Raw genomic sequence first — 23,531 nt, forward strand, 5'->3', positions numbered from 1 at the left:
GCTGCCGGGTGAATTATTTTCCTTTTTAAAAGACTTTTTAAGGGGTTTTGGGAGCAGATGAGAGCTGTCTTGGGTTTCTTGGGCTCCAGCAGCCCAAGAAACTCAAGACAGATGTGTAGATGGCCACCGGAGGTTATACAGCACAATCCCTGGTCCCATCTACACAGTGCCTACAGCTGGAAAGACACAGGTCTTCTGAAAGACCTGAGTCTTTCTAGCAGACAAATTACCTTGGCACAAAGCAGGGTTTTCCTGCTTTGTGCCGAAACTATTAGTTTTTCTCTGCAATATCATCTGGATACCCCAAGGGGAAATGCAAGACAGCACATGTTTTGTGCCCTGTCTGGATGGGCCCTCAGACTGTCTCACTACCAACGTGGGATTACTCTATGAATTAAATGTCTAGACAGTGAAAAATTTCATTTGCATATCATGTAATAAAAACAACTACTGAACTTGAAAGTGAAAGCCATAGCCACTTCCAATTCTGCACCAGCACTACTAGATAGAATGGGGAGAAAAATACTTGATGCATTGACAGAGTATCCAACTGTTTTCAGCTCAGTCACACTGGTTTTTCACAATTTGAGAATAGACTTTGCCCCATATATCTAAGTTTCCTGAGGGCAAGCAGCTGTTGCAGCAGGTCATACAAAAGCTTCTGCTGCTGAAAATAGCAGGGAAATGTCACAGAAAAGTCACTGTTGATGGATGAACACTCTTCATTTGCCAAGCAAAAAGAAATGAGATTTTCCTCAGTCTCCAGAGGCCAGGCGATATGATGTACGCAGACACTGACCATCAAGAATATTGCCTATAAAGCAAGTTGAGTGGGACAAAAATACCTCTGGGGACAGAATTGGTTTAAGATATCATAACCCAATATGTCTGAATATCTATTCACTGAACATGTCCTGCCTTTCTACCAGGATAGGGACCTAAGGCAGTGTGCAACACAGCTAACAACCAACCATAGAAGTAAAAAAATAGTTTTATAAAATTTAAAAACTATCAGATCAAAAAAGCACTGTATCTTCCAATAGGGGAAAATCCTGTATAAGCAATAATAATAATAATCTTCATTTGCCATTAGAAGGACAACCAGGGTAGGAGTGAGTGGGTAAGCCAACTTCCCATTTGAAGAAGTTCCACTACTTGGGAACAGGTACCAAAATGGCCGTTTCCTGCATTTTCGCCAAAGATATATGTGCTTTTTGTTTTGGTTACATTAAGACCTAGTTTATAAGGCCTGTAGTGTGGTACCATCTGAAAAGATGCTTTCTGGTATCCAGCTTCATGTGATGTAGGCAAGGTTACATCATGTAATATCATGGCAACCAGATGAAGCCCCTGGTGGCGCAATGGGTTAAACCCTTGTGCCAGCAGGACTGCTTACCAAAAGGTTGGCGGTTCAAATCTGGGGAGCAGGGTGAGCTTCGTCATGAGAGAAGCCTCCCACATTCAGGCATCCCTTGGGCAATGCCCTGCAGACAGACAATTCTCTCACACCACAAGCGATTTGCAGTTTCTCAAGTTGCTCGTTACACACAAAAAAGGCAACCAGATTGCTCGTTGTAGAGGTGGCATGCTTTTTCTCTTGTTATTTTATATTGTACTAGCTGTGCCCGGCCACGCGTTGCTGTGGCAAAGTGGTGGTGGTATTGGTTAAAAATTGTTGTGTAATTTTTATTTGACGTTATTTGTATTTTTTAATTAATTTTATTGTAAGTTATCTTTTTATTTATTATATTTTATTATTTTCTTGTCTAATTTTTAGTTATTTTTGTTATTATGGTATTTTATTGTATTAATTTTTTAGTGTTTTTAATTTTTTTTAGTGTTTTTTATTATTTTTTATTGGGTTGCTAGGAGACGAAGCTGGAGGAGCTTAGCCTTTTAACTGGCAGCAATTGGATAAAAGCAATTATTCCTCTCTCTCTAATTAGGACTTTATTTTTCTTTTCTTTTTGTTGTATCAACCTAGAGGCGTGGATGATGGGTTGTGTAGTCAAATTTCGAGGTTGGGGGACCTGTAGTTTTGTTGTTTTGTGGGTGGCCGTGATGCCATCACTCTTTTATATATATAGATTAGATTGGGTTTTAAAAATATATACAATCTATCACCCAGGATTTCTTGTGTATGAGAGGCAGTGAGAGGAAGGAAGGAAGGAAGGAAGGAAGGAAGGAAGGAAGGAAGGAAGGAAGGAAGGAAGGAAGGAAGGAAGGAAGGAAGGAAGGAAGGAAGGGAAGAAAGGAAATGTTCCTCATGCCACCACCACTTTCCAATTGCCAGAATAATTTTTGAAAAGTAAGACTAAGCATAGATTACATCCAACATGAATGAATCAGGCTCAAATCCAAAGCAGTGAACTGGGAGAATCTTGGAAATAAATCTCAAGGAATACTAAGGGACTGAGAAGCGGAGTGGGCAGATCAAAAGACAATCTGGCAAGATGGCACTACCTGGAGGAATCCTCCACCTTGTGTGACTGTGGAGCAGAACAAACAACTCCGCATATGTATGCTTGCCCACAATGCCCTGCCTCATGTACGGAGGAGGAGTTGTTTAAAGCTACGGACAATGCGGTTGCTGTTGCCCGTTTTTGGTCCAAAACTATTTAGTTGCTTGTGATTTCCTTTTTTCCCCCCATCATTTTGAAATGTATTTGTCGTGCAATGCTTTTGACACGAAATAAATAAATAAACTAAGGGACCACCATATTATCAAATGAACAAATAAAAAAAAAACAGGATCCTGTGTCCCAGGATGAAACCCCCCTCTGCACCATCATTTCTTCTAAATATAAATAATATCTTTCAAATATAGATCGAGGGTTTGATATCAATTTAATTCCCATGACCAAATGCTATGGAATTCTGGGAATTGTAGTTTGATGAGGCATCAGCGCTCTTTGGCAAAAAAGGCTAAGATACCTTGAAAAACAACAATTCCCTTGATTCTATAGCATTGAGCCATGGTAGTTAAAGTGATGTCAAACTGCATTATTTACTTCTATAGTGTAGATGCAGAGAAGGAAAGAGAGGCTGGGGGGAAAGAATGAGTTGGGAGGGAGCCATTTTCCAAACTGTGAGCAACATGATGATGATGATGATGATGATGATGATGATGATGATGATATTTATTATCTGCCCCTCCTTTTGGATTGAGGCAGAGTACAACATAGTTAAATACATCTATAAAATCACATATTAAACATATTAAAAGCATATATTAAAACATACGCACATGTTTAAAAACCTGAGACAAAAGTTAAAACACACTCACCATATTAGTAGGATCAGTAGGAGCCCCTAGTGGTGCAATGGGTTAATCCTGTGTGATGGCAGAACTGCTGACCTGAAGGTTGCCTGTTCGAATCTGGGGAGAGCGTGGATGAGCTCCCTCTGTCAGCTCCAGCTCCCCATGCGAGGACATGAGAGAAGCTTCCCACAAGGATGGTAAAACATGAAACATCCAGGTGTCCCCTGGGCAATGTCCTTGCAGACAGCCAATTCTCTCATACCAGTAGTGACTTGCAGTTTCTCAAGTTGCTCCTGACATGAAAAAAAGGAGGAACTGAAAACTACCAACTAATTTTCAATTCGGTGCCTGGATTCATTTTTACTTCCAAATAATGATCTGTATTTATTTGAAGCGGATGTTTCTTTCTGCTGTCCAGAAGAAATACTTCCAACAAATGCCTTAGCTGAGTACAGTGGAGTGTTCTTGTTATGTTGTCAGATTAACAAGTAACAAGGAAATTGTATGGAACATCCAAGTTGTTTCCAAGCAATTTCATCATTATTTTCCAATACAATCCACAAACTAAGGGGGGGGGGGGGGAGCAAAATCAAAACCAAACAGTAATTCTGGGTAGAGTGCAACTGTTAACACTAATTCTGATCTGAAAAAAGAGTATTCTGGCAAGCTACATTTGTGTCCTGCTTCAGTTCAGAAAAGATGGATTATTTTTGTTCCAGTCCATGCTGCCATTTCTCTTACCAATCCATATAACTATTCCATCTATTGTCTATGTTGATCTATTTATATAAAGAAATAAAATCCTGTTTGTTTGCTTGCTTGCTTGTTACCTACTTTTCCTCACAGCTCAAGGTGGGGTACTACATGGTTAAAACACACATATAGAATGCAATGCTATTAAAATGCATATATTAAAATACACAGAACAAAGATTCACTAATAATACTAATAAAATGTAAAGTTAAAGTTCACAGCTTTAAATTGACTATTTGCATTTAAATTCACATTCAAATGCTTTTTTCCCTAACATTTTTCACTGAATCTATTTTTTTAAAAACAGTTTGAACTACAGCCTTCAGAGAAGTGCAAAATCTAACAAATGTTAGACACCACCACAAGTTCCTCTGAAAGAAATGGGGTCATACTGAAAATTACAAAAAGGTAGTTCTTCAGCTTAAAGGGCCTCTTCTAGGTAAGATCATTTGACAATGTTAGAATACTACTTAGATCAAGGCAGGTTTCAGATGTCCCATTTGTGGATGGCATGTGTCGAAAGATTTTCTAAATATGATTGACCTTGTTAAGGAAAGCATAGTCAAGCATTTCATGTATATAAGAGAAGTGCAGAGAGTCTTTTATATCAATACTTGCATCTTGCACTGTTGTCAAACCATTTCAACATATAGTTTCATGTGAAGAATCAATTGTACAGCCAGTCCAACCTTCCAGTGATCATCCTCCATCTTGGTCACAGGTATGGAAACTATACAAGGTCAAATTTCCAGTGGAAAACTGACAGGAAATACCAGGTGTTATGGTCTATTTTCAGAGGCAAACCTCACTGAAGACTAATAATTGCCAGGATCCTATAGTAGGATGGTCATATGTTGATGATGACTTGGAGAGACTGGATTTCTTCACATGGGGAGGCGTTTGAAGGCTTCTGTGGGTATAAGACCTGCAGGGACAGTCTATCTTCAACACTTGTCACATGTACAGCCTCTTCACGAATTTTGTTTGCAACATCGGTGAGGATGCGGAGCTGATTATGAGCCTCCATGATCCTGACCAACCCAAGTTCATTAGGGGCTGTCTGGATAGAGTATTTCAGGAAGTCTGCCCCCCCCCCCCACTCCACTTCTTTGGATATTTGCAACATACCCTCCCATCGCCTGAAGTTAAACCAGATAGGAATCCCCCCCAGTAAGTGCGATTTTTTTTGCCTAGCCCATATTGTGGATTTGAGATATTAACTCAGGATTGTGTCTATAATGTAAGGTCTCACTGGCAGATTATGAAGGAGCAGGTGATCAGTGGGCATCTTGGCAACCCCTTTGTGGGTGAAGGGTGGGCCTCTGGAACAGCCCCTTGAGCAGCTGAATCTAGCCTGGGCAGCTTTCTTTCGCTTGTAGAGTTCTGAGGCTTGGGAGGGAGCCTGAGATTGGTGTCAAGGTTAGTGCTGACACAATAAGGATGTGGATGAATGTTTATTTCTCCCAACATTCAAGTTGGGTTCAAATACAGAATGTGTTGACCTCAGACTGCCCCTAGACTATGTTTGTGTGCTTGGCTGATTTACAGAGACTCATTTGGCAGGACAACAGACTAGACTTCCAGTAAAGGCCTACCGGGGTGAGCAACTCAGTTGGATTGCACTCAGGGTCAAGTACATGCCCATGGATAGCCGGAGCCTGGAGGTGGTGATCATGAAGCGATACTTGTCCCTCAGATTAGACCCACACCAAGTTGCTCCCCCCAATCAACTTGGTAAGATCTCCCAGGAATTATTCAATAAAGTTGGCCGTAAATGGCATTTACTTATCCAGTCTTCTGTGTCTTGTCTCATGGGTTTCAAAAGGTCATCTTCTACAATATTTTTAAAATATTTTTTGCATGAAACTAAGGTTGTATACACTGAACCATCAAAAAGCAAATGTACCATTTTCTCAAGCACCCATTTGGTCAATTTTGAATTTTTGAATATTTTGAAATTCTGGATCAGGGATGTTCAATCTGTGTGTGTATGTATGCGTATACAAAACTCCACAATAAATTTGACAGATATGTACTATTCCAAAGGTGCCACACATCTAATCCAGTACCAGTGCAGGTCGTGAATGCAGGACTTTGATGGATAAGCTATCTATGACATACCCCACCCTCTGCATGTTCAAATAATGTATATGGAATTCCAAGAGAAGGAATACATAGTAGTAAGAGCAATATGAAAAAAATTACAAGGAGTTGTTGGAAGTATGAACAGTGCTCTGAATTCATACACCTATCCTGTTTTCATATTAGGCCTTTTTCCAGCTGCACTAAAGCAGAATTAAAATATGATTTAGCATTATTGAGGCGGGAGGTTAAAGAACCCCAGGAAATACCATATATGGGCAGAGATGGCGAGGGCTAGCGACCCGGGTGCATAAACTCACAGAAACATGTGATTTCTAGGAAATCATGTGTTTCTGAAGAAATGAAAGCTAAAGATAAACAAACAGCGCATGCGTACGCAGGCGCTCTGAATGATTGTGAACACGGCACAGAAAGAGTGCGGCCGGACCGCTGGTCAGCGCTGATTGGGTCCAAGTCAAGCAGCGTCACAACTCTAAGCCAATGAATTTGCTTGTGGGCGGGCATAACCCGAACCCTGTAGTGTGTATAAATATTTACTCAGCCCGCCGCTGGGGGTTCTCCCTGGGAAAAGCACTTATTTTGTGCGAGGGGGAACCCTAGTGGCCATTAGCCAAATAAAACTGCTTTCTTGGAATTATTCCAGTTGTTCGTCTCCAATCCCTCCACTGCGCTCAACAAGGACCGTAGCACAAAGGTTCCGCTACATTATTATTATTGTAAGTACTATACCTGCTGGGATTTTGTTCTAGCCCCTCCCCCAAATTTGTGGATGCTTAGGTCTAGTTATATATAATGATGTAGTAAAACAGTGTCCTGTATATAAAATGACAAATTGGATTTAAGTGTGTGTGTGTGTGTACAGAATCAGTTAAAAGGAAGGGCTTATTGTATGTGTTTGAAAGCTGATACCATTTTCCTTCTGTTATTTATAAACATACATCTACAAGGGCACCCATTTCACTCTTTGTTTTCTTAAAGAAACTTCTGTATATCTATGACAAAAGAGTTACATAGGATTTCGGAGGAATGGTATCAATCCCCATGGTATGTTATTGTAATATGTTCAGTTCTTAGAGTCAAAACTAACTGCAAATTGCAGCAACATGAGTAAAATGTAATTTAGGAAACTTTGTCCTCTCTTGCAACTCTTGTCAGTAAGATACATCTGGCAAGTTCCTAAGCAGTTCTGTGATTTCCACACAATTTAAAAATTATTGGATTTTTTTTAAAGAAAGAGGACAGTATAACTGCTCTTGTATCACTACTCTTGTGGACTTGTTTCTCCCTCCTCCTCTTCCTTCCCTCCCTCCCTCCCTCTTTCTCTATACTTTAAGTTACATATTTAAGTTTCATTTTCTCTTCTAAAAATTCAACAGCCTCCTTAAGGCAAGTGATATTTCATCTCTGCCATATACAGGTTTTTTTCTTCCTCTTATTTTAATGGTCTACTTTGGAAATCTTTTAAGCAAAAAGATCAATTATCTGAACAGTTGGTACTTGTAAGTAGTTTTAGGATACTGGCTGTTCTTTTTCATGAACTGAATGCTCAAATTAAAGAAACCTGTGCTAGCAAGCAATCTATGGAAATATAACTAACTTTTTACAGGTGTTACTGTTGGCTATTTCCTCCCCAGCTTTAAGAGATCGTATTTCTTTCTCTTTTTTTGCCTCATTAAGCCTGACAACTAACTTTTAACTTGGCATGTGTTGTGTTTTCTTCCAACTGTATGGTTCTATGATTCACTTGCAGTATTCAGATTAACTTCCAGTTTCCAAAACAATTAATGTATGTTTTAGAATAATAAGGTATTTGTCTTTTTAAAAAAAATATTGAAGTTTTACATATATACTTTAAAAAAGAAACTCTGATAGTGGGTAAAGATTTGTGGGAGAAGGGATAGGGAGATGTAGGGAAGAGGAAAAGTGAAAAAAAAAAACCCAAAAATTAAAAAATGAATTTTTGTCTTTAACTTCCAATCTTCCTTCTCATGGATTTATTTCTGTTACATCACTTATTTACTTTGTTGATATGAGCTTCTCCTATATCTGAGCCTCTGGTGGCTCAGTGTGTTAAAGCGCTGAGCTGCTGAATTTGCAGACCGAAAGGTCCCAAGTTCAAACCCAGGGAGCAGAGTAAGCGCCCACTGTTAGCTCCAGCTTCTGCCAACCTAGCAGTTCGAAAACATGCAAATGTGAGCAGATCAATAGGTATTGCTCTGGCAGGAAGGTAACGGGGTTCCATGCAGTCATGCCAGCCACATGACCTTGGAAGTGTCTATGGACAACGCCGGCTCTTCGGCTTAGAAATGGAGATGAGCACCAACAACCAGGGTCGGATACGACTAGACTTAACGTCAGGGGAACCTTTACCATATATATATATATATATATATATATATATATATATATAGAGAGAGAGAGAGAGAGAGAGAGAGAGAGAGAGAGAGAAATGCAACTGACTTATAATCCAAACACAATTCGCTATAAACTATTTAGTGTATCCAGATGCAAGATGGCAAAATTAAAGTACATAAAGCAGTGGTTCTCAACCTGTGGGTCCACAGGTATTTTGGCCTACAACTCCCAGAAATCCCAGCCAATTTACCAGCTGTTAGGACTTCTGGGAGTTGAAGGCCAAAACATCTAGGGACCCACAAGCTGAGAACCACTGACATAGAAGATATGTAGTTCCTAATTACTGCATTTTCCAAAAAGCCAGATCATTGTGTATATTAGCCACACCAAAAATGTAATTATTAGGCAAACGTGTGCTATATTATTGCCAAGTCCTGCTTTCAGCAAATGCACACCTTTATGTTAGAACTGTAACTAAGGAATGAAAGTGTTAGGATAAATCAAAACAGAAGATGGGAATCTGTTCTGGGTTGGTCAGGGAGATTTTATCTCAGCACAATAAGCCAAGACTTAAGCATCTGCTACTGCTTCAAGAAAGTACAAATCTCAGGATTCCATAGCTGGAACCATAAGAAACAGCAGACCAGCTCTGTGGCTGTGGATTCTAATTTCCCTTTCCTAAACTGTAAATTCCAGAATTCTCTAGGATGGTGTGAAGACGTGCCTCTTCAACTGCAGGCAGAGGATAATCTTGTCATCCCAATCACTGCCATTAATAGATATATGGAGGTCCCTCTTCACAGATTAATCTGTGAGATTCTCTTCACAGAGGTTTCTTCACACTCAAAGGAAAAACTTCTGTTTAACTCTCACCCAGTGTTTTAGAGTCACAGTCTTTCTCTTGAATGAAACAGTAACAAAGTTTATTTTATTGTTGTCTGGCACAGAAGCATGTTGGTTACATTGGAGCTTTGCTTTCTTAGTTGAAATACAATGTTACAGTATTGCTTTCTCTCACACAGCCTTGCAAACACAACAAGGAACACTTCTTAATTTGCAGAGGCAGAACTTTGACTATTCTCAACTTATTATATTAGTTATCCCAGCAAATATCTTCTGTTAACACATTCCTTAACCTATCTTCACTGACAACTAACTATCCTGTCCTCTCAGATAGCTTTCCCCAACCTAATTGCTTTAGAATGTTCAGCTGCTTCTCTAACTGCCAATTACACTTTTAAACTCTGGCACATGCTCATTTACATATGACCAATCCGGTCGCTGCTATGTAAATCAGCTCCTCTCTTAATATCAGATTCTGAGTGCTACAAAATGGCGGTTCACACACCAACCCTGCAAGGTAAGCTATGTCTTAACTATTACAACAAGTTCTAAATCTCCCATATAATTACGCATTTCGCTACAGATGGAATCAGAGTACTTAAGGTAGAATCATATTGCTATAGCTGTATAGTATGAATGAACTCATATAAAGCGGCTCTATGTGTGGCCAAAATACTTTGTCACCTTTAGGTTTACTACACCAAGATATGTTTATTTCACATATATGTGCCTATAGTAAGGTAAAGGTTTTCCCCTGACGTTAAGTCCAGTCATGTCTGACTCTGGGGGTTGGTGCTCATCTCCATTTCTAAGCCAAAGAGCCGGCGTTGTCCGTAAACACCTCCAAGGTCATGTGGCTGACATGACTGCAACGAGTGCCGTATATGTGCCTATACAGAGATATATTATAGTCAATTCTATGGATGAGAGGTGCACATTTATCCTTGGGGTCCAAGAGTACATCTTCCCCAAATATCCTTTCTCAAAACAGCCAGAAAATGTTCACTAGCAAACCAAAGTTTCTGAGGGGTACAATTTGTCACTGCAGATCATTTTTGTCACCATGCCTGTGTTAAGCCTGTGGGGTCTTTTTTTTCCCCCAAACCAAAGTGAGTTGATACAAAAATGCAAAAAGGATTGGGTCCTGTGGGTACTTTCAGAGACTAACTAAATACCTGGAGGGAGGCCCATGGGCTACATTTTGCTATCATAATGTTCAGAATAATAAAAAAATGTTACAATCAAAAGCAACAGCCCTGTATCCATATCCAGGATAAATTAGATTAGAGGCTGATCTGTGAAATATTTGATTCATGATGAATGATGTACTGCAGTGGGAGCTTCTCCTGAGATGAGGCATGTGTTTGCTTCTATCCTTTAAGACAGATAAAAAAGCACATCCGCATTAATGTCATAATGTAGATATTCATCTAGGTCTGCTCTAGTGGGCTTAGGCACAACTCACTATTAATGACATTGGATCTGATTTAGTCTGGGCCACATCACTACTCTTTGTTGAATGTTCTTGGGTAGCTGTCCTCCTTTTGCAATCCCCTCATCAGTAGGGAAGATGAATAGTAAAGTAAAGGTTTCCCCTGACGTTAAGTCCAGTCATGTCTGACTCTGGGGGTTGGTGCTCATCTCCATTTCTAAGCCAAGGAGCCAGTGTTGTCTGTAGACACCTCCAAGGTCATGTGGCCGGCATGACTGCATGGAGTGCTGTTACATTCCCGGCAGAGCGGTACCTATTGATCTACTCACATTTGCATGTTTTCGAACTGCTAGGTTGGCAGAAGCTGGAGCAACAGCGGGTGCTTACTCCGCTCCTGGGATTTGAACCTGGGACCTTTCAGTCTGCAAGTTCAGCAGCTCAGTGCTTTAACACACTTCGCCACCGGGGCTCCTTAGATGAGTAGTAGTCAATGAGGAATTGTGAAGATGACCAAGTAGTGTATTTAAGAGGCCACAAAATGTGGGAGGAAGAATTCCAGGAGACAAGGATAAATTACAAGATAAAAGGTCTATTACATGGAAAGATGGAGTCAACCCAGAGAAAAAGGGGCTTTCAATGGAGGACATGGTTTTATATCAGGAAAAAAATGTAGGACCATATACTCATTAATAGCCAAGGCATTCTACCTTATTCAAACTTTTAGCTAGCTTGGACACACAGACTCTACACCAGGGGTCCCCAAACTAAGGCCCGGGGGCCGGATGCGGCCCTCCAAGGTCATATACCTGGCCCCCACTCTCAATTTTAGACATAGGCTTGCCCGAAGTCTGAAGTGACTTGAAGGCACACAACAACAACAATCCTACTTAACTTGACTATCTCATTGGCCAGAAGCAGTCCCACACTTCCCATGGAAATCCTGATAGGTTTATGTTGGTTAAAATTGTTTTTATTTTAAATATTGTATTCTTTCATTTACTAATATTGTGCAATGGTAATAATATATTGTGTATACATATAATATTAATAATATTATAATGTAATACAATATCATATTAATTTATTTATTACAGTATTTCTATCCTGCTCTTCTCACCCAATAGAGGACTCGGGGCGGCTAATAATAATAATACAATGTAATAATATTGTATAATATAATATTAATTATATATTATATATTACATGTAATATTACTAATAATATTATAGTATATTGGTATAGTACAATATAGTAATATATAATGCTGATATTGTGCTCTGCTAATAATATATTGTATGTACATAAAACTTGTAAGCTGCTCTGAGTCACCTTCGTGGTGAGAGGGGGTGGGGTATAAATAAATAAATGTTGTTGGGGGAGGGTTTGCACTACAAATAAGGCATGTACAGTGTGCATAGGATTTGTTTTGGGTTTTTTTTTCAAATGATAATTTGGTCCCTCAACATCTGAGAGACCATGAACCGGCCCTCCACTTAAAAAGTTTGAGGACCCCTGCTCTACACTATTTGTTGAAGCCTTCCTCACCAAGACTGCTGAGGAAAAACTATCACTTAACCCATGGTAATTGCATGACTATCTTTCATAAAGACTAATCTATTGGGAAGTGATGAGGGGAGGAGAAATCCAGGTGAAAACATGATTGGAAAGAAGACAAAGTTCAGCTGGGAATGCTTATTTCCTTAAGTGAGGGAAAAGCTGCTTAATATACTCACCTGGTTCCAGAGGTGCAAACAGGTAGGAAATTGAAAATAAAAGCACTCTCGGGCTTATTCTGTGACCCATGTCATTATGGGTCTCAGTGGGAAGGATTTATTATGCTTCCCCTATCAGACAACCTGCCCACAACTATTCCAATTTTTTTTAAAAATCCACATGACAAAGTTATTTCCATCCATATAGCTGACTTTGCAGATGAAACAAAGTATTTATTGCTTGCATGTAAAAAGAAAGATGAAAACCTTCTAGGAAACTCTCTATTCCATCAATCAATGAATAGTTAATGTGCAGCAATAATAGTAAAACTGAGAAGGGGTTTGAGGGGAAATTCTCCCTCTTTATAGTTGACAGGGATAGAAAATATAGACCCAATGTTTTCTTTACACATTTCACGTTGCTATAAAAGTTGTTAGTATGATATAGGTAATCTGGCATTGTAAAAGTTACTCAAATGTCTCTCAGCTTGTACTCTTTTTTATATGCATTTTATTCATTCCTTTTATGATCAAAATAAAGCCAGCAACATGTAATTCAAAATGAGAAACCAACATTTTTTCTACAAGGAAAATGAACATTCTCCATTATAAGATGTACAAAGGAAAGCAAGGGGACTTCACTTTCTTCTGACTATATGTGAGAAAGAAGAGGTGGGCCCAAAAGCAATATCCTGGCCCAAAAGACCACAAACATCAAGCACATCACAGTTAGACATGGTTTCCAGCACTGCCTCCCTCTCATTCTAAATAGTTGTTTTGTTTTTGTTTTTTAAAAGAAAGAGTTAAATACATCCTGCAACCATCAAATACTATGGTGGCAGGATATCCTTTTGGATATTTGATGCTTACCTAAGTACTACATCAAAATTTGGCAACATTATTTTTGGGGACTATGGGTACATCTACACACTGAAGATGAAATGCAGTTTGACACCACATTTACTGCCATAGCTCAGTGTTATGGAATCCTGGGAGTTGTGGTTTGGTGAGTCACCAGTACTCTTTGGCAGAGGAGACTAAAGACCCTACAAAACTACAACTCCAATTAATCTTTAGCATTGAACCATGGCAGTTAAAGTGGGGCAAAACTGCATTAATTCTATAGTATAGATGTACCCTATACCACCTAGAACACTTTTTAAACAGAAGGCCATTTCCCGCCCCTTCAGACTGTTGGGGGGCAGGATTATAGTTTTTTAAAAATACGAACAATTATTTTGCACACTACAGACATCTTATTTGTGGTACCAAAAATGAAAGACCAATATAATTAAAATGGAAAAACAATTTTAACCAACATAAACTTACCAGTACTTCCATGAGAAGTGTGGGCCTGCTTTTGACTGATGAGATGCTGAAGTTAATTAGGATTGTTGTTTTGTGCCTTCAAGACATTTCAGACTGTGACCTTAAGCCTAAAGTTTAGGGCAGGGGGCAAGATAAATTAGCTTGGAGGGCTGCAACCGGCCCCATTAGATTTGGGGCCCCTGACTGACAGACAACCTTTCAGTAGACTTGTCAGTTGGGGAACTTTGAGGGTTGTAGTCCAAAATCGACTTTGCAATCTTTGGTTTCAGCTTAAGGAACTTGAGCAGCACAAAACTTCACAGCAAACACTTGGCATACAGGCAGGCATCGGTCCTGCCTTTAAAAAACACTTGTGCAAACTGAGCAATTTGCAACACTTTCCCACAAAGACTAATTTGATGTGATCATCACAATTCTCTTTTGGTGAATCGCCAAGGATGAAAAAACAATTGGAGACGGAGATCCATCAGGAATTTGAAGTGATTTTTTAACATTCATTGCAATCAGTAATGCACCCACTTATTCTGTCCTCATGCACTTTCTCTTCATCAGATACATCTAGATTACCTTCTTTAGATTGATTCGCCCCATAGCAGTATTGTTTCCAAAAAGAATATTTCAAAGTAAGCACATAGAAGGGGAAAAATGAAACCGGTTTCACATTTCAAATAACTTCAAAGTGAAACGGCTCATTTTCCCAAGCTATACTTTATGTGATCAATCATAGCACAAGAGCATAAACCCCTATTCAATATTCCTTCACAAACAACAAATGGTATCTAAGCTATCTAAATTGTTTCTGACGAGGTTTCTTTGTACATAGAATTCCCAATCCTCCATGTATTTTCTGAAAGTATTGACATTACAATTATCTTGTTAATCAGGAGTAGAAACAATTTTGTCAATCTCTCTGGCAAATAAAGTTGGCTCACCACATTCATGGGTTTCACTTTCATTGATTTGAATGATACTATTGCAGTATCATTAAGATTTTGAACTTCTTCCTTCATTTCTCCCTCTTCATTTTCCCATCGATACAACACCCAGATCTGAAACCATTTTCTCCATTGTTTCCTCCTCACTTTCCAATCAAATGAATCCGGCTTTTAAACCATTTCCAGCATTATTCCCTCCCCACTTTTCCATCAAAGCAATATCCATATTTGAAACAATTTCCTCTGTCACTCCCCCACCATCTTATCAAAATATTTGTTTCTAGAATAGTAGTTCCCTCTACACCTTCCCATTAAAACATCTAGTTTTTAAGCATTTCCTCTATTGTATCCTCCTCCACATCAAACAACCTCCAGTTTTTAAACCCTTTCTTTCTTGCTCTCTTTTCACTTTCCCATCGAACAACATTCAGTTTTGAAATACTTTCCTTCCATGCTCCCTCCTAACCTTTCTATTAAATCAAAATCCAGATTGGAAACTCTTTCTTCCCTCCACACTATACCATCAACGTGTCATTTGGTTTTTAAACGCTGTCATTGTTCCCACTTTACATTTCCATCAATACAACATCCAGTTTTTAAAATTTTTCCTCCTTGCTCCCTCTTTCTATTCAAAAACATATAAAAATTTTAAACATTTTCCTCTATTGCTCCCTCTCACTTCCCACCTAAGCAGCAATGAGATTTCCTCCCATGCTGCCTTCCCACCTTCCCATCAAAACAACACCCATCTCTTAAACCCTTTCCTCCATGGCTCTATCCCCACTATAACCTATGAAGAACCATGTTTTAAAACTCTTTCTTCTCTTGCTACTTCCACACTATCTTGTCATCTAAAATCTCAGGTTCTTCCTGGTATGTGGCTACAATGGATCAGCCCAAACAGATTCACAAGGCAGGAGTCAAAGGTAGGACAGAAAACCAGTTTATTCATCTCTGGCCAGAGTGGACACTAGAGCTAGAAGTGTGTGCAGTACCCATTTTTCCCATTTCATCTGTTCGTTTTGGGCAGAAGCATGAAATGGAAACCCCTCCCCGGAATGAAAATAAGCTCAAAACGAAAGAAAGCGGGAGTAGGAACTCATTCCTTGCCTGCTTTTCATGTCATGTGGCCCTGCTGAGAACTGCTGCCTACTCTTTACCTCAGAGCCCTGCCTCTTGGGCTAACTGTCTCCTCGCCTGCTGCCTGCCTCACCTCGCCCAACGTTGCTCGTCTCCCCTGCAGACCAAGGGGAAAGCATTATAGAAATAATGGTCTCTTAAGCTCTGTCTTTAAACCTAGTTATCTTCTGCAGACCAAAAGGAAAGCATCACAGGAGGAGTGGTATCTTAAGTATAACTCTGATGCTTTTAATCCAGGTCAGATTGCCAAAAATGATGGGAAGGAGAGGGGAATTCTCCCCCATTGCACAAGTTAATGAAGAAGTGGAGTAGTGGGGCTGGGCTCTGGACTGTCTATGTGTGGTGCGTGGAGCATCTTTGACATTTAGCAGGAAAGAATGGTGCCCTGCCCTGCCTCCCTCCTGCTGTTGCTCCTGGAGAAGTTAGAGGGTGGGGCCAGCAGAGGAAAGAGGAAATGTTTTTAAGGAGATTTAATTTATAGAAAGAAAAAGAATCCCTAAAAATCGGGGGATTGCACAAATGTTATAAAACTTGGTGGGCTAAAAGTGGTAGATGTGCCCTCCATATTTGGTGATTTTCAGCCACCTGGCCCTAGAACCGAGGGGAAGGGGAGCCTGGGGAAGCCCACCCATAGTGGCCAATTGGTTGAAAATTTTCAGAACAAAAACATTCATTCGGAAAAGAACCCGTTTTTGGGAGGAGCATGAAAGGAGGGGGGGCTTGCGAATGAAAAAACAGAAACAGAAATGGATAGCAATTCTATACAATTGCACAAGACTACTGGGGACTGATTTCCAAATTTAGCATGTCCCTCAAGCCCAAACATAAGAATTGTATAGAAAAATTACATGCATTTAGAAACCTGAAGAATGGAGGCAATTGGCAAAGTTTCAAGATGCATGGTCTCATTCGATATGGAGGCTCATCTGTGCCTGTCAATGGATTGGCTGCAAATTTTAAGAAGTGTCAATCTCAGTTGCTGATTGGCTGAGTGATCTGGTGAGGATTTCAAAAAAGCTGTCACTAGTTGAATTTGAAGCTTGTCTGGTGTGTCCGCCTCCCTGGGAAGATCTTAGAATGGTATTTGGTCATGGATAGGAGATAATGGGTGCTTGAGAGGATGATCCCTGAGGACACAGTTCCCAAGTCTGGGATAATGGGATTACCAGGCACCCTGATCTGTCCTGGGATTTTGATACAATGGGTGCTTAGGCACTCTAATAAGCTTTGCTGATGTGGCAAGGAGTGAGGAGTGGGTAAATGGGGTTATTTTTTGGGGGGGGGGGGGTTGGTTCCTGCTGGGCTTGGACCCTTTGTGATGCAGGAGGAATGGTTGAGACTGATTTCTGCTTATAGTGATGATTCAAGTATGGGGAAATGTTTGGTGCTTATGCAAACTTGGGGCCAGACCCCTGAGGCAGGTTCTATGTGATTTTTGGATTTGGTAGAAAGAGCAGAGTGGAGTTTTTTGAAGCAATTCATCCTTTTCTTATTTTTGGAGTCCATTTTCAATAATTGCAAGAAAACATCATTTTTTAAAAAATTTTAAATGCTTTCTTCCATTGATGCCTCCACACCTAACCATCAAAACAACATTCAACTTTTAAACACGTTCCTCTATTGTTTTCTTCCAATCTTCCATCCAAGCACAAACCAGATTTGAAACCCTTTCCTCTATTGCTCTGCTCTCTGTCCAACTTCCCATCAAAAGAACATCAAGTTCCTCCTCACCTAACATTAAAACAACATCTTATTTTGGATCCCTTTCCTCCCTTGCTTCTTCCTCACCTTCTCATCAAAGCAGCATCCAGTAGGGTTGTGCAATCTGGGTAAACTGCTATCAGTTTCAGTGTCCTGGATTTTGGTGGGCGTCCCAATCCGTTTTTTGAGAACTTCCAAAATTCGGGAGGTCAGTAATCCATTTTCAATCTGCAAAGCTGAAAGATTTGTTTTCTATCCGGGCCATTATGGGGGAGATTTCCCATGCTCTCTTTCCCGTCATTTATGAATTGTTTGGCCTTATATTCATAACTAAGACCAGGTTTAAAAACACCAGAGATAAGATACCACTCTTTCTGCAATCCTTTTCTGTCTGTAAAGAAGATCTGGATTTAATGCTTTGTTAAAACTGTTTCTACTCTAGAGGAGGCAGGAGCTGCAGATGCACACACCTCACAGCTCTCTCCCTGAAGGAGGAAGTTTTCCAAGGCCTTTAACAGAGGCTTCCCATTTCCCAGGGAAGGAAGCGGGATCAACCTGGAGGTATCCTGCCCTGGGCTTCCTTTAAAAAGCCCTCCCTTCTCTTGATCTGGAGGCCCTGGAAAGGAGACCTGCCATTGCCTTAGAATGCCTCTGAATTTAAAGCTGTTATCTTCAGATCTTCTTCTTTCCTCATAGACTCCACCAGCTCCTCACTACTATCTTATGCCCCTTCTACAGTGCCATATAAAATCCAGTGTAGTGTATATTTGACATACTTTCAGTTTTTTCACATTTGTTAGGAGTGCTGAATTCTTAATCCACCCTAGTTCAAATCTTTTCTCTGCCATGATGGCCTGAATTAATATATTTTCTAACCATCAGTCCATTTGTATTATGGGTAGGCTAATACTGGCCTATCTCACCATGTCATTTAAGGCATTGGAACAATATGTGAAGAGCTTTAACCATTAAAACTTTGCCTAACCTAAGTTTATAACCTTCACTGTAATGAGTACAAGCAAATTGCCCAAATGCTTCCCTTGCCATCATGTTCACTTTTCTTTCCACTCTGCCAATAGAGAGAATTTCATGGGAGGGAGATGAAAATATTAGCAATGGAGATGTTCATAGCTGCATGGACTGAGAGAATGAGAGTAACATAAGACAAGAGTAGTAATCAGAGCCGGTCCAACAATGAGGCGAATTAAGCGGTCGCTTGGGGTGTAAAACATATGGGGGCGCAGTTGAGACTGCTTTTCCTGTTGATTTCTTGTAAAACATGATGTTTTGGTGCTTAATTTGTAAAATCTTAATGTAATTTGATGTTTAATAGGCTTTTCCATATTATCCAACATTTTTGCTTATCCAATGCTTTTATTTTTCAGTGATTGGTTTGGGGGGGGGGGGCGCCAAAATTCTGTTCGCCTACACTTGAAAAATACCTAGGGCCGGCTCTGGTAGTAATATAGACAGCTGGTCTCACATCAGGTAGTAAAGCAAACAGAATGGCAATCCGTTCCCGACAGAGCCACTAAATAGTTTCTTCTGATCTGCACTGAGTTACAATCATGTGTAAACATTGGTTTGTTTGTTCACAGGCCTTGTGCCAGGATGTGGCACATTGTGCTGGTCTCAGGAGACTTTTTTAGGTTTACTGTTCAGGGCTAGCCCAAGATATTTTGCTGCCTAACTAAACAGATTGGATCTCCATACTGAGAAACACACAGCTTCAACAATAGTGAGGGGCTAGTCTACCACACCTGAAGCCATCAGGCTAGTCTAATCCATATGGACTACACAAGTCTATATTCCAACATAAGAAAATAAGAGGCTCAGGAGCAACAGTCAAGGGAATTGCTTCACTAGTCCATATTATAGGCTGTTCAAAGTGATTTCTTCACTATGCTTAATGAGGCTGACCATGCCATTCAACAAGTTGTCTGCCCAGAACAAATGAAAAAAACTTGATAGGAGCAACACTACATGGAGCTGCAGACCATGCATCAAAGGTCACTGGTCTGCCATCTTAATTACATCAATAGTCCCTGAGGATGAACTTGAAAAAAAATGTTTTTACAATTTTGAGAATCTCCCAATGACCATTCTGTTAGGAAAATTGTAGGTGTTGTAATTCAAGGAAGTAACTTGTCCAACTCTGGTCCTGGTCCAACTTTTATACTTCATGAGCAGTCTAAATAAGAAGTCTCAGAGTTGTATACTACAGCTCACTTCTTGTTCCACGGTTTCCTATCTGTTACTATATTTTGCTACTTGTGTACAATCTAGATCAAGGTAACTTCAGGGGGCTGGGAGTGGGACAGTTTGCCATGATGGCAGGAGTCACCATTTTTTGTTTACATGTCCTGTGCTACTTAATGGGACATATGCTTTGTAACATTACAAGTCCATTTATTTTTTTAAATACCATTATCTCTGCTCAGGGTAGAAGGTCATTGAATTACTCATGAGTAAGTGAGTGGAGGATCCTTCCTTCTCTTTGCTTAGACCAGAGTTTCTCAAACAGATGTTTTGGACTTCAGCTCCCACAATTCCTAACAGCTGGTAAACTAGCTGGAATTTCTGAAATGTCCCAAACACCCAGAGGAGCATAGTTTGAGAAATACTGGCCTAGACTGACTGCAATCTCATTCACTGCTGTCTCGCCTGCAGACTGCTTAACCACTGACATCATGCCCTCCCTGCCAGGTAAAACTCCATGCTCGTGCTCCTGTTCAAACTCCTTGTCTACATCCAGTGGCGGTGCATCAATCTTGTGACACAATGTTCATGGTGGGCCCAAGAGCTGGTGGCAATGGCTATGTTCCTTAGCCTGGAAGTCAGGGAAGATGAATATACCACCATCACGAGGAGGAAAGTATAAACCACTTATTTCTAAATAAACTGCTGAATATGGTGCTCATTTGAATTTGCGGTATTGAAAGCAAAACAATTAGTATATAGTAAGTGTGGTGCTAATGAAGTGAATTTGTAGCACCTTTGGAGCTGAATGGAAACTTCTTTTGCATTTTGAACCTGATTTGCATGAATTGCAGTTGGCTCAAGACCATGGTATCTGAAGTGCAAGCTACATTTAAGCAAGGACTTTTGACAACTAAGCTTTCCCCCCTTGCTTTTATTTAGGTTTGAGCTTTGACCTTCACAAAAGAAAAAGTATCCATATAGCGCACTTATTCTGTTGGGTTTTGATGGTTGTGCCAATTAGTTTCTTTCAAACTTCAGCATCTGAAAGTTCAGCAGCCATTGTGAACTCATTATTGTCATTCTTATATGGACTTCAAAGATTTACATGCTTGTGTAATATTGGCTCAAGCTCTCTGAGTGTAGTGGATACCTTGATGAATTACAAACAAGGAAGGTGATGGGCTTTCAGCAATTTCCCATGATCCTTGAGCACTAGAAGTAAGATACGGGATTAATCAATATTTTTAATCAAAGACTGTCATAGTTCATTGATGCACTTGTTTTTGACAAGTGTTAGGTCTCTGAGCTGTTGAAACCTGCTTTGCTACCATTTCATCATGCTCCTGCCACACCGATTACAGGGGATTGCTTTTTAGGCAGTATTGCATGTATACCGAGTGTCATTTTTGATATCAAGTGTGATTTATCTTATTTCACCGAAGGTACAACAATCTGTCCAAAATTATGTATTTATTTATTTATTTTGGGGATGGGAGATAAAAGGGCAGTAAATGATGAAAAATAACTAAACCTAAGAAAGGTCTCCAGTCAGAGAATTGCTTTTTTAAAAGGTTGAGGCTTTGCAAAGGGTTATTTTATTATTTGTTTTGAGAATGGAACCTCTTTTTCTTTGACAGTTTGTGTTTGTGTGTACAGAAAGATAGACCTACAGACAGGCAGGCAGGTAGAGACTCAATAGAACTTTCAAGAAAGCCCTATCAATTTCTGAAAGGTACAATTGAACCCAGCTTACATGAGAATGCAAGATGATCTCATGGGGAACAAATAGGTTAAAGTCATTTAAACAATATGAAATAAGGTAAAAGATCTTCTAACACTTGCTGATAGCACTAGATTAAGGTTGAATTACTAAGCATATGATTTTAGTTTGTGCTTTAGATATGTGTTAGGCTCCCACTTCGTTGTCCTGATTTGTAAGTTTCAAAGGACACAAAAAATAGGGGCCTGATGAACTGGCATGGTGTAGCAGGTTGAAGAGTGAAGTATAACTCCTCACACCAAGGTTCAAATCTCTGCTTGGCCATAGAAACCCATGGTATGACCATGGACAAGTCACACACTCTCAGTCTCTGAAGAGGGCAAAGAGGCCAACCTCTGAGTTAACAAGAAAACCAATAATAAATTCATCTGAGGGTGGCCATATGTTGGAAATGACTTCACTCAACAACAGTCACAATGACATCATAGAATCATAGAATCATAGAGTTGGAAGAGACTTAATGGGCCATCCAGTCCATCCCCCTGCCAAGAAGCAGGAAAATCACATTCAAAGCACCCCTGACAGATGGCCACCCAGCCTCTGCTTAAAAGCCTCCAAAGAAGGAGCCTCCACCACACTCCAAGGCAGAGGGTTCCACTGCGGAACAGCTCTCACAGTTAGGAAGTTCTTCTTGATGTTCAGGTGAAATCTCCTTTTTTGAAGTTTGAAAGGAATCTCCAAGTCTCCAAGGAGACTGCCTCATCTCCAAGGCAGCAGAAAACAAGCTTGCTCCCTCCTCCCTATGACTTCCCCTCACCTATTTATACATGGCTAGTATGTCTCCTCTCAGCCTTCTCTTCTGCAGGCTAAACATGCCCAGCTCTTTAAGCCGCTCGTCATAGGGCTTGTTCTCCAGACCTTTGATCATTTTAGTCGCCCTCCTCTGGACACTTTCCAGCTTGTCAACATCTCCCTTCAATTGCGGTGCCCAGAATTGGACACAGTATTCTAGATGTGGTCTGACCAAGGCAGAATAGTGGGGTAGCGTGACTTCCCTGGATCTAGACACTATACTCCTATTTATGGAGGCCAAAATCCCATTGGCTTTTTTATCTGTCGCATCACATTGTTAGCTCATGTTTAACTTGTTGTCCACAAGGACTCCAAAGTCTTTTTCACATGTACTGCTGTCGAGCCAGGCGTCCCCCATTCTATATCTTTGCATTCCATTTTTTCTGCCTAAGTGGAGTATCTTGCATTTATCCCTGTTGAACTTCATTTTGTTAGTTTCAGCCCAACTCGCTAGTCTGTTAAAATCGTTTTGAATTCTGCTCCTGTCTTCTGGAGTATTAACTATCCCTCCCAGTTTGGTGTCATCTACAAACTTGATGATCGTGCCTTCTAACCCTTCATCTAAGTTGTTAATAAAGATGTTGAACAGAACCTGGCCCAGGACAGAACCCTGCGGCACTCCACTCATGACTTCTTTCCAAGATGAAGACGACGCATTGGTGAGCACCCTTTGGGTTCATTCACTTAGCCAATTACAGATCCACCTAACTGTAGTTTTGTCTAGCCCACACTTTACTAGTTTGTTTGCCAGAAGGTCATGGGGGACTTTGTAGAAGGCCTTACTGAAATCCAGGTACTCTACATCCATGGCATTCCCTGTATCGACCCAGCTTGTGACTCTATCGAAAAAAGAGATCAGATTAATCTGGCATGACTTGTTTTTGATCATAAACACTCTGTAAAAGTTTGAGGGCTAATGCGGGCACCACCCTTAAGGGAACGAAAGCATACTCTTTAATTTAATGGAAAGATATACAAGTTGTGGTTAAGACATGTTGATGATCATCATCTGAGGAGGTGTGTGTCAAGGATGGGGCTGGGAAAATATCAAAAGGAAATATGCAGAAAACGATGGGGAGGAGAAAGACAAGAAAGAATGGGAGGAGGTGCCTTTGGATATTTTTGTGAAGAGAGTGCAATAAAATAATTATTTTGAGTACCTTGACCAGCTTGCCTGCGTTTGCTTGAAGAC

General features: G+C 40.2%; 1 protein-coding gene across 1 annotated transcript in view; it reads left to right on the top strand.

Annotated features, from left to right (window-relative positions):
- The first annotated feature begins 9,642 nt into the window (after nucleotides 1-9,642).
- LOC103278639 (thioredoxin) overlaps nucleotides 9,643-23,531 on the top strand; it is a 177,838-nt gene continuing 163,949 nt past the window's right edge. Inside the window, 1 exon segment of the mRNA XM_008109139.3 lies at nucleotides 9,643-9,833. The gene's annotated coding sequence lies outside the window, so the exon portion shown is untranslated.

Source organism: Anolis carolinensis, chromosome 4 (genome assembly GCF_035594765.1).
Source record: "Anolis carolinensis isolate JA03-04 chromosome 4, rAnoCar3.1.pri, whole genome shotgun sequence".
Classification (NCBI taxonomy): Eukaryota; Metazoa; Chordata; class Lepidosauria; order Squamata; family Dactyloidae; genus Anolis; species Anolis carolinensis.